We start from the raw sequence: 15,040 nt of genomic DNA, 5'->3' as shown, positions 1-15,040 counted from the left end.
GATGTAAGGGGCCCAATATCACGCAGAGCAAGTGGCAGGGCCAAAATGAGCAGCACTGGTGGCCTGGAGGCTATGGGATGATCCAGGGTGACGTCTCACCAAGAAGCATTCCTCTGGGTTTGGGGGTGAGATAAGGAATATCAGGCCTGCTGTCTCCCCAGAGTCCCTCAGACAGCTAGTCTTTCCAGAGCCTTGTAGTGTTGTTCAAATATGTCCACTTCAACACTGGCTATAACCACACTGTCCAGTAGAAGGATGACCTGGCCTAAGGCTGGCTCAGTGACAGGGGCCTGCCATCGTAGCTAACTGAGGAGCCTGAGGCAGGAGGAGCAACAGTGCCGGGCAGTTTTATGTCGACTTAACACAAGCTGGAGTTATCTGAAAGGAAAGAACCTCAAATAAGAAAGTGCGTCCACAATAGGGCTTGGTGACGCCTGCCTTTAACCCCAGTAGGCGGATCTCTGTGTGATCAGAGTTCCAGGACAGCCTGGTCTACAAAGCAAGTTCTAGGACAGCCAAGGTTGCTGTTAACACGGAGAAAATCTGTCTCGAAAAGCCAAAAATCAGATAAATAAACAGATAAATAAACAAATAATAAAGTGTCTCTATAAGATCATGCGGTAGCAAGCCTGTAGAACATTTTCTTGATTAGTGATTGATGGGGGAGGGGCATTAGTGATTGATGGGGCAGGGCCCAGCCCGTTGTGGATGATGTCATCCTCAGGCTGGTGGTCCTAGATTCTGTAACATATCAGGCTGAGCAAGCCATGAGGAGCCAGACAGTAAACAGCACCCATCCATGGCCTCCACATCAGTTCCTGTCTCTAGGTTCTTGCCCTGTTTGAGTTCCTGTTTTGAATTCATCCCATGATGAACAGTGATGTGGAAGTGTAAGCCAAATAAACCCTTTCCTGGCCAATCATCATTTTATTAAATCAATACAAGTGACAGATCTTTACAGGGTTCAAGAGCATTCTCCCACAGGAGTATACAATGATCTGTCTGCATGTATGCACCAGATCTCATGGTTGTCAGCCTCCATGTGGTTGCTGGGAATTGAACTCAGGACCTCTGGAAGAGCAACCAGCAGTCAGTGCTTTTAACCTCTGAACCATCTCACCAGCCCCCAATATTTAGCTTTTAAAATTAAAAAAAAAAAACAACGCAATTACAAATCTTATTTCCCAAATACTCATAGAAGTTTGTCTACAACTAAATGGAATATTGCTTTAAATGTCTAATTGATTAAAATGAAATTATCAACAGAATTTAGAGTCAGTTCTTTGGAAGGCTCAGCAGCCACTCTGCTGGAGCGAGCACTCCACAGCGGGTCCTTGGGGTGTAGGTGGTGACCTCCTTGGGTCCGGCCCAGAGCTAAGCTTCAGAGGAACAGCCAAGTCAGAAAAGAGCCGTAGCTACTCATTTTACACCCCCTGCTGAGGCCAATGTTAATATCCACCTCTGCTGCCTGTTACAGCCACAGTGTTGGTGATGGAGGGACCAGAGTTCAGAGGATGACAACGTAGCTCAGAGAGGTGTCCGTTTGCCGAAGGTCACCAGCATTGACAGGGCCTGCCTCAGGCTCGGCTTCTACAGAAGAAATAAGCCTTTGCCCTATGCTAAAGGACCTGTGCCTAAAGTATAGAGGGAGGAAGGGCATGAACAAGAAACCCAGTGAAAGGCTGGGGGCAGGCGGTGGTGAGCAGGGCACTGCAGCTGTCAGTGGAGTTCCTATGGACTCATAGTACGGAGGGTTTGGGCCACTGTCACTTCTTCCTTGTCTCTCCTCATCAAAGACCACAGCAGGCAAGGCTGGTGCAGTATACTGACTGTCTGCATTCTGGGTCCCCTGGGCTAGCACCCTGGAATTCCCCAGCCTTCCCAAGAGCACTCAAGCAGAGGGCCTTGGACCAGGGCCAGGACTCATACGGAAACGTCCCAGGCTCACCTCTGTGGAGGCAGGGGAGAGGGTCCAAGTGGTAGGCTGCCCCCCTAGGAAGGAGAGCCCCCCCACCTCATAGTAAGGAAGAGGTAGCAGGTATAGACCAGAAAAACCTGGGTGGTTCCACCCCTGGGGGGGGGGACAAGCCAGCACAGCCCCCTCCAGCCAGCCCAGCAGGGTGAAACTCAGCAGCCATTAGGTTTAACAATTAACTCTGATTGGCTTTCAGTTCACCTGAAGATAAATCCAGCAAAAAGTCCTACCTGAAGGCAAGGGGACTTAAAAGACTGGAGGCTAAGAAGAGGCAAAGTGGGGCGGGCATAAGTTCCCTCCTCCAAATCAGAGGCAATGCTGATGCATAGTAGGTGGCTAGTCAATAATATTTTTAACAAGCAAATAAAGAGTTGAGGTAAACTGGAATAAAACAGGCCTGGGTAGGTGGTCAGACTCCCAGAAGGGATAGGGAAGGACTGTCTTAGCCTGGGACTGCTAGACCCTTTTGACAGCACAAAAGCTAGGACAACAGCCAGGAAGGGCACGCCAGGAACACGGTTTGGAAGTCTCCAGCCCTGAAAGCCACTCCTGATCTAATCGTCCTACCACGACCTTGGGAGCTTTAATTTCTGAGTGGCACAGGCGAGACCCCACCACGGTACAGGCTGGTCAGGGCCAGCCCCACAGTGAGAGCGGTTCTGCAGTTTTCCCCAGTCTCTGGCTGCTTGGCAACAGCCTCCTCATTCATCTCGGGCCACCCTCTGGCTTCCCCCACATCTCAACAGGCCTCCAGCTCCCACCTACCCAGCCCATTCTCCTTTTCCAGAAGGAAGACCTGGAACAGTGAACGCTCCAGCCCGCGCACATCCCACTCACCTGGATCCCACACCCCTGGCAACAGATGGCTGCCAACCTGACACGGGATTAGCATCTCCGACCCTTGGATTCCCGGGCACCCACCTCACCCTTCTCCCAAACCCTAACACAGACCTAGATCCACAGCCCACCACAGGCTCAGAAGCGAATTCCCACAAGGCTCTTAGGTAGTGAGCCTCTGTTCCCTCTGTCTAAGGGGGGCAGGAAAGGGGGTAGGGATGGGCAGATCTTTTCCTCTGCCAGTTTTCTGATCTTTAGAGATCTTGACATTTCTGGGGTCAATGTTCACTTTACACTCAGACAGACCAGGGTTCACATCCTGACCCTGGCCAGGTACAGAGACAGCCCTGCAAAGGCCCAGAACTGAAGACCACTTCGTGGCATCCTTAGCGCCAGCCCACATAGAGAAGAGCTGGACACCTAGGGCCACTTCTAAGTAACTCTCACTGGCTTCCCATTACCTCCCACTAGAGCTCCCCTCCCAGTCCCACTTCCCAAGCTCCCATCCCCACCCTGTGCTCTCAGTGGCATCAAGAGCCATCAGTCCTGCAAATTATTATTCTTGGCAAAAAGAAGCTTGCTGCTCCCCCTCCTCCTGAGCCCCTCCACAGGGAGACTCTGGGGCTGTGTTTCCACTCTGCCCTTTCCTGCATATAAACACACCCCTCCCCCACCCCCATGCTGCACAGGAAGCAGCTGTCTCCAGACTCCTATCACTCTCCTAGCTCATGCCCTTCCAGCCTAGCGGCACCTCTGTTCCTCACAGCCCACCGCTTTGTTCACTCAGACACCCCTCGGCTGGAAGCTAACTCCTTACGTGAGAGTCTCACCGGCCCCCAGTGACCTAAGACCCTGAAAACCTCAGAACTGTTGAAAGACTTCACTCTGACCATGAGAAAGTCCTTTATTTGCTGAAGCAACCATCATTAATTTAAAAATAACGGATTATACCTGTGTATTGGCCACTTGGGCTCTGCCATGCTCTCCGGGCACTTTACACGGGGCTCCAGTTAGCTCTCCACACCCCAACATGGGGCTCCAGTTAGCTCTCCACACCCCAACACAGGACTACAGTCAGCTCTCCACACCCCAATGTATTTGCCATCCCGACCTCTTTGATTTGGCTTGATGATTTTGTTTTGTTTTGTTGGGGGGAAGCAGGGACTGAGACAGCACTTCTATACAGCCCATGTTGGCTTCAAACTCACAATCCTCCTGCCTCGGTCTGCCTAGTGCTAGAATTACAGGTGTGCACTACCACGCCCAGCCTTATCCCTTTGTTTTAACGTGAGAAAAATCAGGGCTTGCTGAGAGGAAGTCACAGCCAGCAAATGGAAGCATCGGGAGTGGAATTTAAGTTCTTAGCTACTGCCCTGCTTGGCCTTTCTCCAACCCACAAATAAAGGAGGAGCTACGTGAGAAGTTGTGGCCTCCAGTGATTGATGTGGGCCACAGGGGTTCCAGAGAAACCAGCCTAGCTCGAAGCTGGAGGCAGCTCTCGGCCAATAAAACTTTCAGGACTGGAGTAAGTACCTGCTCTGTGCAGGAGGCTGGGGAGCAGAGAACGAGACCTCAGTAGAAAAGAGATCAGACACTCTCAGATAAAGCTAAGGTGCAGCAGAACTTGTCCCCGGAAGGAAATAGATAAGGCACTGTGGGAATGTAGAGGAGGTAAGGAGAATCTCACTGTGAGGTGGAGGAGGGCTCGTGAGGCTTTGTGGGCTAGAGGCTGGCACGTGAGCAGAAACTTGAAAAAGGTGTGCAGGAGTCTGACAGGGATTTGGAAAGGCAAAGCTGCCCTTCTTGGCGGGGGAAACAGAGGAACACGGGCAAAGACTGATCTAGGCGAGCATGGGTCATGGCCCGTGAGTCTCTGGACAGGAGTTCTTCCTGCGCTCTGCTTGGCACCAGTATCCAGACAGACCTGCAGAGAAACCACCTTGAACTTCCCCAGACTCGCAGGCATCTGCCGCACTTCTAGCGACTGGGCATGGTTGAAGAGAGCGAGCTGGGACCTGCGGGCCCGGGCATGTGGTTTGACACGTGGGAGGGGACAGGAGGAACCTGAATCCAGGCTCTGTCCAGAATCTCAGGAGATGGATGCTGAGGACAGGTCACCAGAGGAGGTGATACAGAGGCATGAAAGGAGACCGACTGGGCAGCAGGAGACATGCCTTCCAGAACCCCAGATCAAGGCCCATGAAACCTTGATATTATCTTGCTGAACCCCCACTTTATATGGGAAAACTGAGATTCAGAATAAGCAAGGGACTGATCCACAGTCACTTGGCACCTTCACAGCAAAACTAGTCAGCAGTGTACCCAAGATCCTAGCTAGGAACACTCGCTCCACATGGCCCCACTGACAGCTTCCTGTTGGCCCTTCTCTAGACCTTAAAAGTCCTGAAGCTGAGCATAGCGGTTCACGCCTGTTATCCTATGGAGGGGGTGGGGGAGTCAGGCAGATATTTCTGATCTTTAAAGATCTTGACATTTCTGGGGTCCCTATTCACTTTGCACTCAGACAGACTGGGGTTCACATCCTGACCCTGGCCAGGTACAGAGACAGCTCTGCAAAGGCCAGAACTGAAGACCACTTCATGGCATCCTTAGCGCCAGCCCACATAGAAAAGAGCTGGACACCTGGGGCCACTTCTAAGCAACCCTCACTGGCTTCCCATTACCTCCCACTAGAGCTCCCCTCCCAGTCCCACTTCCCAATTCCCCACCCCCACCCTGTGCTCTCAGTGGCATCAAGAGCCATCAGTCCTGCAAATTATTATTCTTGGCAAAAAGAAGCTTGCTGCTCCCCCTCCTCCTGAGCCCCTCCATATGGGAGGCTGAGGCAGGGGACAGACACAAGTTCCAGGTCAGCCTTGGCTAAGAGTGAGACTCTGTCTTAAAATCAAACAACAATAATAAACATGCTGAAGAGGCGCTGGGCATAGCGGTACATGTCTTTAATGGGAGGCAGAGGCAGGCGGATCTCTGAGTCTGAGGCTAGCCTGGTCTACAGAGTGAGTTCCAAGACAGCCAGAGACACACAGAGAAACCCTGTCTCAGAAACAAAACAAACAAGCAAACAAACTGAAGAGGCTGTCCTAAACTTTTGTGGGGACACAAAGACTTAGAAAATGCAGGTAAATTGTCTCGTCATCCAATCTGCCCTCCCTGGGACAGTGCAAAAAATATGCCTGCCGCTCCAGAAGTTTACAGATCTCTCTGATGTGAATCATGGAAGGTGGCTAAACCAGCCCTCCTGAGTTGTTCTAGCAAGAACAATGTCTAAAAATCCTGATATTTGGGGACCCTAGGACTTAGGGGCATGAGACTCTCCCTTGAATGATTGATTATACATACTCAGTTTCTGCTTCCTTGCCTGTGGAGAGGCCTCTGTGGCTAGAAGCTGTATAACTCCTTGGTCAAGCTCAGGCAAGCAGCTGATAGTCAATGGGCAAGCTTGGGAGTGGGTACCCAGCGTAAGACCATAGCTGCCCAGTACCTACGGTGACACTGTGAGGTGCAGAGCCGGCCTGTGTGGGAGTCTGGACTCCTGGCTGTACTTGGAATAAGAGGCAGCCCAGACTGCTCTGCTCCAGCATGCTGCCTTCCCTCTTCTACTACAGGGGACTCTGGGGTTCCTGGCTCTGACCTCTGCTTCCCTGCCCACTTCCTCCAGAGTTCCGGCCATCATTAAGCCAGCCAGGGGAACCTTAAGCCCCCAAGCCCCTTCTGAGCAGACGACTAACTATGGCTTGCGGACAACAAGTTGCTTTAACCAGAAGACTCAACATCATCTATGGGAAACTAAGGTGGTTAGTGGGGAAACAACTAGGAAAAAAGCAAAGGAAACCAGGTGTGGTGGCCCAGGCCTTTAATGCCAGCACTCAGGAGGCAGAGGCAGGAGGATCTCTGTGAGTCTGATGCCAACTTATATAACAAGTTCCAGGACAAACAAGGCCACATAGTGAGACCCTGTCTCAAAAATAAATACATAAGTAATAGATAAAATCAAAAGAACCTTCAAATCTGTCTTGTCCTTCCTCTGATGCCATATCTCTCCCAGAGATGGGCAGCTTCTCAGAACACAGTGGACATAGTCGTGGCTAGTTCTGGGTCCTGTAGTCCCCAACACTGTGGTAGAGCACAGGCTTCAAGGCAGAAGTCCTCTCTTGAAGTCTCTGTGCTTAGAATGAAGAATTTGTTCATAGAATGTGATCAGCTGTATATACCTCTATGGACCCCTAAATGGTCTCACTAGCCCCAAGAAAGACTCAAAAATACCTGTGGGCTTTGGCCAGATTACGATTTGAATCCCAGATGGGCCTTTGGCTGGCTGAGCACCAGGTATGCCCTGGGCATGTTATTTAGCCTCCTCTAACATGGCAGGGATTGTAGTCTGTGTCCCTGGGTAGTGGTGGCAAGGATTAAGAGTCAGAAGCCCCAGGAAGCTCAGCACCGCACCTGATGGGAAGCAGAAGCTGGTAACTGACAGCCGCGATTTCCAAGTCTCTGACAGCCCCAAGCTTTCTAATCCTCCCTAGCCCCAAATCAGTCAGCTGAAGTGGCTCTGCGGACTCTGACTTTATCTTTAGACCTACAATCTCAAGGAAGGCAGAGCGGCAAGGTGGAGAGAGTGAGAGGGAACAAGAGGAGGAAGGAGGAGAGGAGAAGAGTGAGGTGGAAAAGGAAGGTGATTTCTCAGAAGCTGCCAAGAGAGGATAAATCCTCTCCCCTCACCCCTTTCCTGGGCCTTCCCAAGGCAAGGATCACAAGGACCCAGTCTGCAGGGAAGCACAGGCCTGCCAATGGGGTATCATTGGCTCTCCACACTGCTGCAGAAGCCTTCTCTCCGCCCACTGGAGCGCACAGAGTGGCAGCCACTGCCAGGCTGGTAATAAAACAACCTGCCAGGTCAGCCACATAGGTTCTGCTGGCTCACTTTGGCCCCAAGGACGACCTCTTTCCTTTCTTTTTAGAGATTTGTCTGTATGAGTATATGCCTCCCTGTATGTGCACCTACCATGTGTGTGCCTGGTGGCCAATAAAGCCAGAAGAGGGTGCTGAATCTCTGGGGAATAGAGTTACAGCTAGGAGCCACCTACTGGGTGCTGGGAACGGAAACTGGGTCCTCGGCAAGTCCAGCAAGCACTCTCACCAGCTGATTTGTCTCTCCAGTTCCTGAGCCCCCTTCCTTGATGCTGACCATCCCAGCTGAACCCTGACCTCTGTCTAGGTCCCCCTCTAGGCATCTACATGCCCTAAACTGCTTCTGAGATGGAAACTGCAGCTGGGAAAAACAGGAACCACAGAGAAGGTATCCCAATTGCCACTGACGCTTTGGGGAGTCACTTCTCTCTTAGCCTAGTCAAGCCCCAGGTCAAGGAGGAAACAACAAGAATCATGTCCGGGGCTTCCCCAACTTTGAGCCTGGTAACACTTCACAGGCAAAGCCTCTATGTAAGGGAGAAGAGGCCCTCCTGGGAGAAGAGTGGGCTGGGCTGGGCTCTGTGGAGGAGCAATGGATGTGGCAATGGCCAAGGGTTATTATGATGATGAAGGTTATGATTAAAAATCACAACAACAAACCCTTAAGCAATTCACAAAGAGCTTTCTCATTATCTCCTGGGATTTGGAATCTGGCAAGCTTGGTCTAGACAATTCTAGACCAATTCTAGACTCTAGAAGATAATTTTTCACATCTGAAATGTAGCAAGGTTAAATATTTTCTCAGCTACTCAGGGCAGAAAAAGGGGGAGCCCCAGAGGAAATAATAACTGGGTGCCTACTGTGCAGCACCCCAATTAATGTACTCATATTTTCATCCTGGTCACTCTTGCCTCTATAACATACTGTAGGAACTGATGTCCTCATTTCATAGGTGAAAAAACTAAGACCAAGAAAAACGTAACTGACCCACCCTACCTATGGCTCATGGCCACTCTGTTCAGAGCCTAAATTTGGATCTGAGCTTGAGGACTCTAAGGCCTATGCTCTTTCCTGTCTTCTGTCTACTGTAGATTGAATAGTGACACCCACCCTTTCCCATCTTGTCAAAGCAGAACCTCAGAATATGACCTTATTTGGAAATAGGGTCTTTGCAGATAGATTAGTTAAATTAAAATGAGAATGCAGGGGATTAGGAAAGGAGCTGCAGACAGGGAGAAAGTCGGTGGTGACAGAGACCAGAGACGACCGGGCAGCACATCCAAGGCACCACAGCTGGCCTTCTCCAGAAGCCAGTGCAGAACAGGGAGACTTCCAGAAGTGGAAGGTACCACCTGGATGACTGGACGGTGGGCTTCCCACCTCCAGGACCGAAAGAATATAGATCTGTGGCTGTGAGCTCCCTGGCCTGGGGCCTCAGGAAGGTAACACATGTAGCAGAGTCTACAGGTCTGGATTCCAGGAGCCCACACTCTAGTTAAGACAATCGCGAAGTCCAAGAGAAGTCACACACACACACACACACACACACACACACACACACACACACACACACACACGCACACACAGCTGGCTCCCCTTGAGTTTATCAGGCTGGACCCTGACCCAATCCTGATCAACAATCCTCCTCCTCTATCCAAAGTCAGCATCTCCCACCACCTGGAGAGCTGCTTTTGAAATGCAAATCCTTCCTGGTCTCTTTCCCAATCCCCACCCCAGCAAGACGAGGCCACGCTCTTCCACAGATCTGAAGCCATTCTGCCACTCCGATTCTGCAGTCACTCACTGTCCCTACCACGTGAAACTTTCTGGGATAAAAAGCCACACTGCCTTTGCACACACCGGCCCAACAAACACGATCTCTCCCATAAAGCCTTTTCCTCCCTAGGCAGCCACCTCCCCACCTTGCACGCTGTCCTTGTGCTATGGCAGCTTTGGTATCTGCCGGCTGTATTCGGTTTTCTTTCTATAGGCCCAGGGCCCCACACTTAGGCATTCAAGCAGGTTTGACCCAAACTGCGGTAGCCATAACAGTAATAACAGCTAACATTTACCAAATGTGTGCCCACATTGTGCTGAGCGTTCCATGTGTGTTTTCTCCTCTCATTCTCAAAGCAACCCCGTGAAACAGAGACTTCTATTGGTTCGTTTTGCAGGTGAAGAGTATAAGGCAAAGCCTGGAGGACTCCGGCGCCAGTGTCCGTGACCGTGTCAGCCCCTCCTTAGCTCATTCAGTTATCAACTACGGTTTGGAAATATTAAATGCAAAATTCCAGATACCACAGCCCATACATTTTAAGTTGTAGACCGCTCTGAGTGGCACAATAAAGCCATTTTTTCCCTTATGACATGAATCACTCCTCGTCCCATATGTCTGTCTGTTCCCTACCAGTTAGTCACACACACACACACACACACACACACACCAGCCATCTCAGGTATCAGGCCAACTGTTGCACTGGGATCCCATCTCGTGCATTCAATCCTTATTTCACACAACAGTGGCCCCAATGCATAAGAAAGTGACAGTGGTACCAGAGAAGCCACGCAGCATTTCCTTTAAGTGAGAAGATGACAATTCTCAACTCAATAGGAAGAAAATATGGAATGCACAGGGTTCACACTAATCACGCTTTTCAACATCCCCTAGGGCATCTTGGGCCAAACCCTCACTTGGTCAGGAAGGATTGCTACCCTAAAACCATTCATCCCCACACCTTCACTAGATGGCAGAAGACTAGGGCAAAGGAGAGACAGTGATGTGTCCTGTCACACCCTGCACCTTTAGATACCTCATTCATTGCTCTTCCTCTGCACAGTATCATAGGATCCTACTCCAGGAGGACACAGAACACAAGCTAGGCTGTGTCTCCCAAGAGCTTCCCCTTGCCTTCCCCAGGCAGAGCCAGCACAGCTTGGGGCATACAGTGAGAGCCAGGAGACGCAGAAGGAAAAAGACGAACCTGTCTGAGAACAATCCGTATCCTGCTCAGATAGTACAATACCCAAGCTTAAGGAGAAGCTTAAGAAAGGTCATTATTTAATATCACCTCCTATTTTAGACATTAGTTCATTTGACAGACTTATTAAACACAAATCAAAAGCCAGACACTATGTGGGACACTAGGAAGATTAACAAGCAAGTCCCTGCCCAGATGGCACTTACAGTCTAGTAGAGGGAGACAAACAACTAACAAGTTCAAGCCCTAGGAGAGACAGGGGCTCTAAGAATGGAGGAAGGGAAATACGCGCCTAACCTAGGAAGCTGGCAAAGCCCCACCCCTTCCCCCAAAAAGACAGAGGACCCCTGTGCTAGTCAGAGGGACCTGCATGCACAAAATGCCAGCCAGAGTCAAGTGGGCAAGGACTGGATTTTACCTGCCTTTTTGTAAGTCATTGTAAGGTTTGGGGAAATGAGCAGGATGGGGAAGCTGCAGGGTGAGATCTTGCTTTGGGCAGCAAAGGCGTCATTGTCTAAGATCCCAAGGAAGACCCAGGACTTGAAGTCAGAACCCCTAGTCTACTAAGGTAGGCTTTGGGGCTACGTCAGGTACGTGCCTGAGGAATGAAGAAAGGAGGTGCTTTGCCCTTGTTTCAACCTAGAAGTTCCTGGTTCCTTTCTTGAGCTGCAGAACATGTCAGAAGAATTTGCATTTGTTAAAACACAGATTGCTAGGCCCCGTCCCCGGATTTTCGTGTTGTACAGGTCTACCACGAGGCTCCAAATTTGCATTTCTAAGAAGCTGGTAACCCTGCTGCAGGTGGTAAGCTGACCACGCCGGGGTCTGGTGCAATAGGCTCTCACGAGGAGAGTGGCAGATAGTGAATAGGGAAAACAGCCAGGCTCTCTGGGGGCAAGAAGGGTGAATTCCTGGCGGGCAAGACGTCTCAGTGGGTAAAGGCATTTCCTACCAAGCCTGACGACCTGAGTTCAATCCCCGAGGCCCACATAGTAAAAGGAGAGAACTGAATCTTGCAAGTTATCCTCTGACCTTTGCCCCCTCCATATATATAAAATGTAACAATTTTTTTAAGAACAGTGAATTCCTAAATCCTAGTAGCAATGAGACCAGCCTAGCACTCTGAGAAAAGTCCAGCCTCAACCCCCAACCCTGAGCCCTCCTCCAGCCATCTAGCCAGAGAAACTGAGGCTCAGGAAGTTGAGTCTTTAAGAGAAAAGAAGCGTAATACAAATCAACACAAAAAGCGTTTGACTGTTGTCAAAAGTGGACTCTGAACCACACTGCAGTGTTTGTGAACGGCAGCCCCAGCACGTCTCCTGAGATGTGTATTCCTGGAAAGAGATATGAACCCCAACTTTCCCTGCCTCTGCTGCCTTTGGCAGGAAAACAGTGTAAGAGTTGCAGAAATCTGCCTTTGTCCCCCACCCCCATCACCATCCTCTTGTTTTCCTTTTACACTCCCAGCTCCCCCCTTTCCACTCCAAATTCTGCACACTTATCCTTGTACACACGCCAAGCAGCAAGGAGGAGGGAAGTTACCGAGAAGAGCCAGGAGAAGGTTGGAGCAAGCTTGCAGGCCCTTCTCTTTCCTTCCCTCCGGAAGACTGCTTCTCTAGATCCTTGTCAAACCCAACCTACCTACATACATTTCAGTACCAGTTGCTGAAACCGGTGAAGCCAGTGCCCAAATCCCCAAACTTCCTTTTCATCTTGTTTTTCAAATATGGGGGTGGTGGTTCTATTCCAGTTAGCAGCAAAATGGCACTTCTCCTACAGCCCCACATGCAAGCTCACCAATACACAAACAGCCACACACATAAAAACAAATATACCAGAACTGATCAAAACAGATGCACATATAAATGCAGAATTATCTTATCACAGGGAGAAGGCACACAGACTGGACATGCATGCAGTGCCCAGTACATGGGGGGAAAGGTACAGACACATCTCTCTAAGTACAGAGGCCTCCTGAGAGGGGATTCCTTGGAATGGGGCGCTGGCCCTTTAAGACAGTGAACAGTCTTACTAGTCCTTTTAGGGTACCTAGGCTACTGCTCTGCCCATTAAGAGGGTGAGGGTGTAAGTATAGCTGACCAAGCTGGGCTGCCTCTGGTCCTAGGTGATGGTCCTTGTCACAAGGAAACGGATCTCAGAGCCCTTTGGGTCACTAGCCGAGAGGTCGCTGTTGCTATCAGCACCCCACACCCACGCTAGTACACACCCACTCCTTCACACCCAATCACCCACCCCACCCCTCACAAGCACACACCCGGGAGTCAGGCAGGCCACGCCCTCCGCTCCAGCTCAACCGAGAACCAGGCTCTGCTGTCAGTAGGGCTCTCTCCAGTACCCCGGGCGTGGCTGCCCACCTGCCAGCAGGGAGTCTCCACTCAGCTAGGATGCCCCCATCGCGGTTGACACCCACTTCCCCGGCTAGTGCGGGGCTCCGGGCGACGCCAGCGCCTCGGCCGCCGCCCCCACCCCCTTCCTCCCGGCAGTGCGGAGACAAAGCCGAGCACACGCACACAGGGGCTACGCGGGTGCACACCCGCCCTCACACGCGAGCACACACACACACAAACACGGGGAGTCACACTGGCGCGCACACAGAGAAATACACACACACACACACACACACACACACACACACACGCCATAGGCTTCAGCCACAAGCGAAGCCATTGGTACAGACACACACCCTCATCCAGATGTACACACTGCTACACATTGGGACACACCCTCTCCGGGCACATACACGGATAAGCACAAGCAGACACATAGACCCTCACCCAGATTAGCACACCACCCAGCCCCAAGGTGCACACCCTTACACACGCGCGTACACGCCAAACAACCACTTGTACCGATCCACAGATACACGCGTGTTCACACTCAACGCACACCCCGAGACCGGGACCCCGACACACGTACCCGCAAAAACACGAATCAAAGCTCGCGGCTCTGGCCACGCACGTCCTCCAGTACTCGAGGCTCGGGACGCAGCGACAGCCTGCGCGGTCTCCGCGCCCTGCTAACCTGGCGGTGGCGGCGTGGCTTCCGGGAGCCGTCTGTCTGTCTGTCTCTCGATCCTTGCGTTCAGTGGCCGCCCTGGCGGGCTCCGAGGCGCTCAGAAGCTCCGCAGAAATGCCCCGCTCGTTCGCTCTCTCCTTCGCTCCCTCCCACAGCGCTCAGCCCCCTCCACGCCCGATCCGCACACCCCCTCTCCCCCTCTGCCCCGCCCCGGCAGCTCCCTGGGAGAAGGCGGACGCGATCCCGGCCGGGCAGCGGCCGAAGGGCGTGCGAACCGTGAGCGCAACCCACTGGCCCGGAGAGCCCAGCTACCCAGGAGCAGACGCGTACGGTCCCAGGGAGGGGCGCTTGGAGGGGGGGGTGCGCCTCACGAGCCCACGACGCTTGCTTCCCCACGTGGGCCAGGCGCCCACCTGAGCCTCTGTTGAGCTCAGAGGCCCGGGCGAGCAGCGGGACCGGGAGGAGGAGACACCACACCGAGCCTTCTCTCCTTCCAGGTCCCAGCCCGGTAGGCTTGCCCCTACCCCACCTCCTCCAGAATCGCCGCCGGCACCAAGCCCGCTCAGCTTTCAGGCCGGTGGCCTGAGCTAACCTGGTGGCCCAGCAGCTCCACCCGGTCTCCTTTCCCTCTGGCGAGGACCTGGCCGACGCCCACCAACCCCCAGCCTCCCTCCTATTGTTCAGCGGCCGAAGCTGCTAAGGGCCGTGCAGCTCTTTCCAGCCAGTCTCAGGTGGCAGTCCCTTTGCACTCTCTGGGAGCTCAGAAAGGGCCGAGTCCCTGGTCCTGGGACCCTGGGACCCTAGGACCCACAGATCCAAGCATGTCCAAAGTAAAGCGCTTCCCTAAATTAGGATTATATCCTCCCTGGCCCTTAGCGGACTCCTGCCAAAAGTCCTGCTGCGAACACACTTAAAGCCAAACATAGAAAAGGGCAACTAACCAGAACAGTGACCGGAGACTAGCACCCGAGAAGGTAGGGCATCTACCAGTGCCCCTGGACATAGGCAAGAAACCGAGGGAATTCTTGCACTTGGATTCTCACCGCAAGGGCCAGACCTCAGTAAAGCCAGGAACCCTGAGCCTCCTTTATTAGATTGTGAAGGGAAGAAACGAGAAAGAAATAAATGTGAGACCTTACAGCGTTTTACTGTAAGTCAGGACGCAGGAGACAACACGAGCAAAGACTCCTAAATGCAAACACCTTCACCGCCTTGCCTCACTTGGCCCCAACCGTATCTCAAGAGGCAACTGTGATCCACCTAGGTCTGCCCCAGGTAGCACAGA

The 15,040-nt window shown here is 52.1% G+C and overlaps 1 protein-coding gene across 3 annotated transcripts in view; it reads right to left on the bottom strand.

Moving 5' to 3' along the window:
• Epb41l1 (erythrocyte membrane protein band 4.1 like 1) overlaps positions 1-13,900 on the bottom strand; it is a 123,846-nt gene extending 109,946 nt beyond the window's left edge. The window contains exon 1 of one of the 3 annotated variants that reach the window (XM_075962744.1): positions 13,762-13,900. The gene's annotated coding sequence lies outside the window, so the exon portion shown is untranslated. Of the gene's footprint in view, positions 1-13,656 lie in introns of all 3 variants that reach the window. The other 2 variants (XM_075962741.1, XM_075962742.1) reach the window with 2 other exon arrangements.
• Positions 13,901-15,040: the final 1,140 nt, after the last annotated feature.

Source organism: Microtus pennsylvanicus, chromosome 2 (genome assembly GCF_037038515.1).
Source record: "Microtus pennsylvanicus isolate mMicPen1 chromosome 2, mMicPen1.hap1, whole genome shotgun sequence".
NCBI lineage: Eukaryota > Metazoa > Chordata > Mammalia > Rodentia > Cricetidae > Microtus > Microtus pennsylvanicus.
This window is presented reverse-complemented; position numbering and strand designations above follow the sequence as displayed.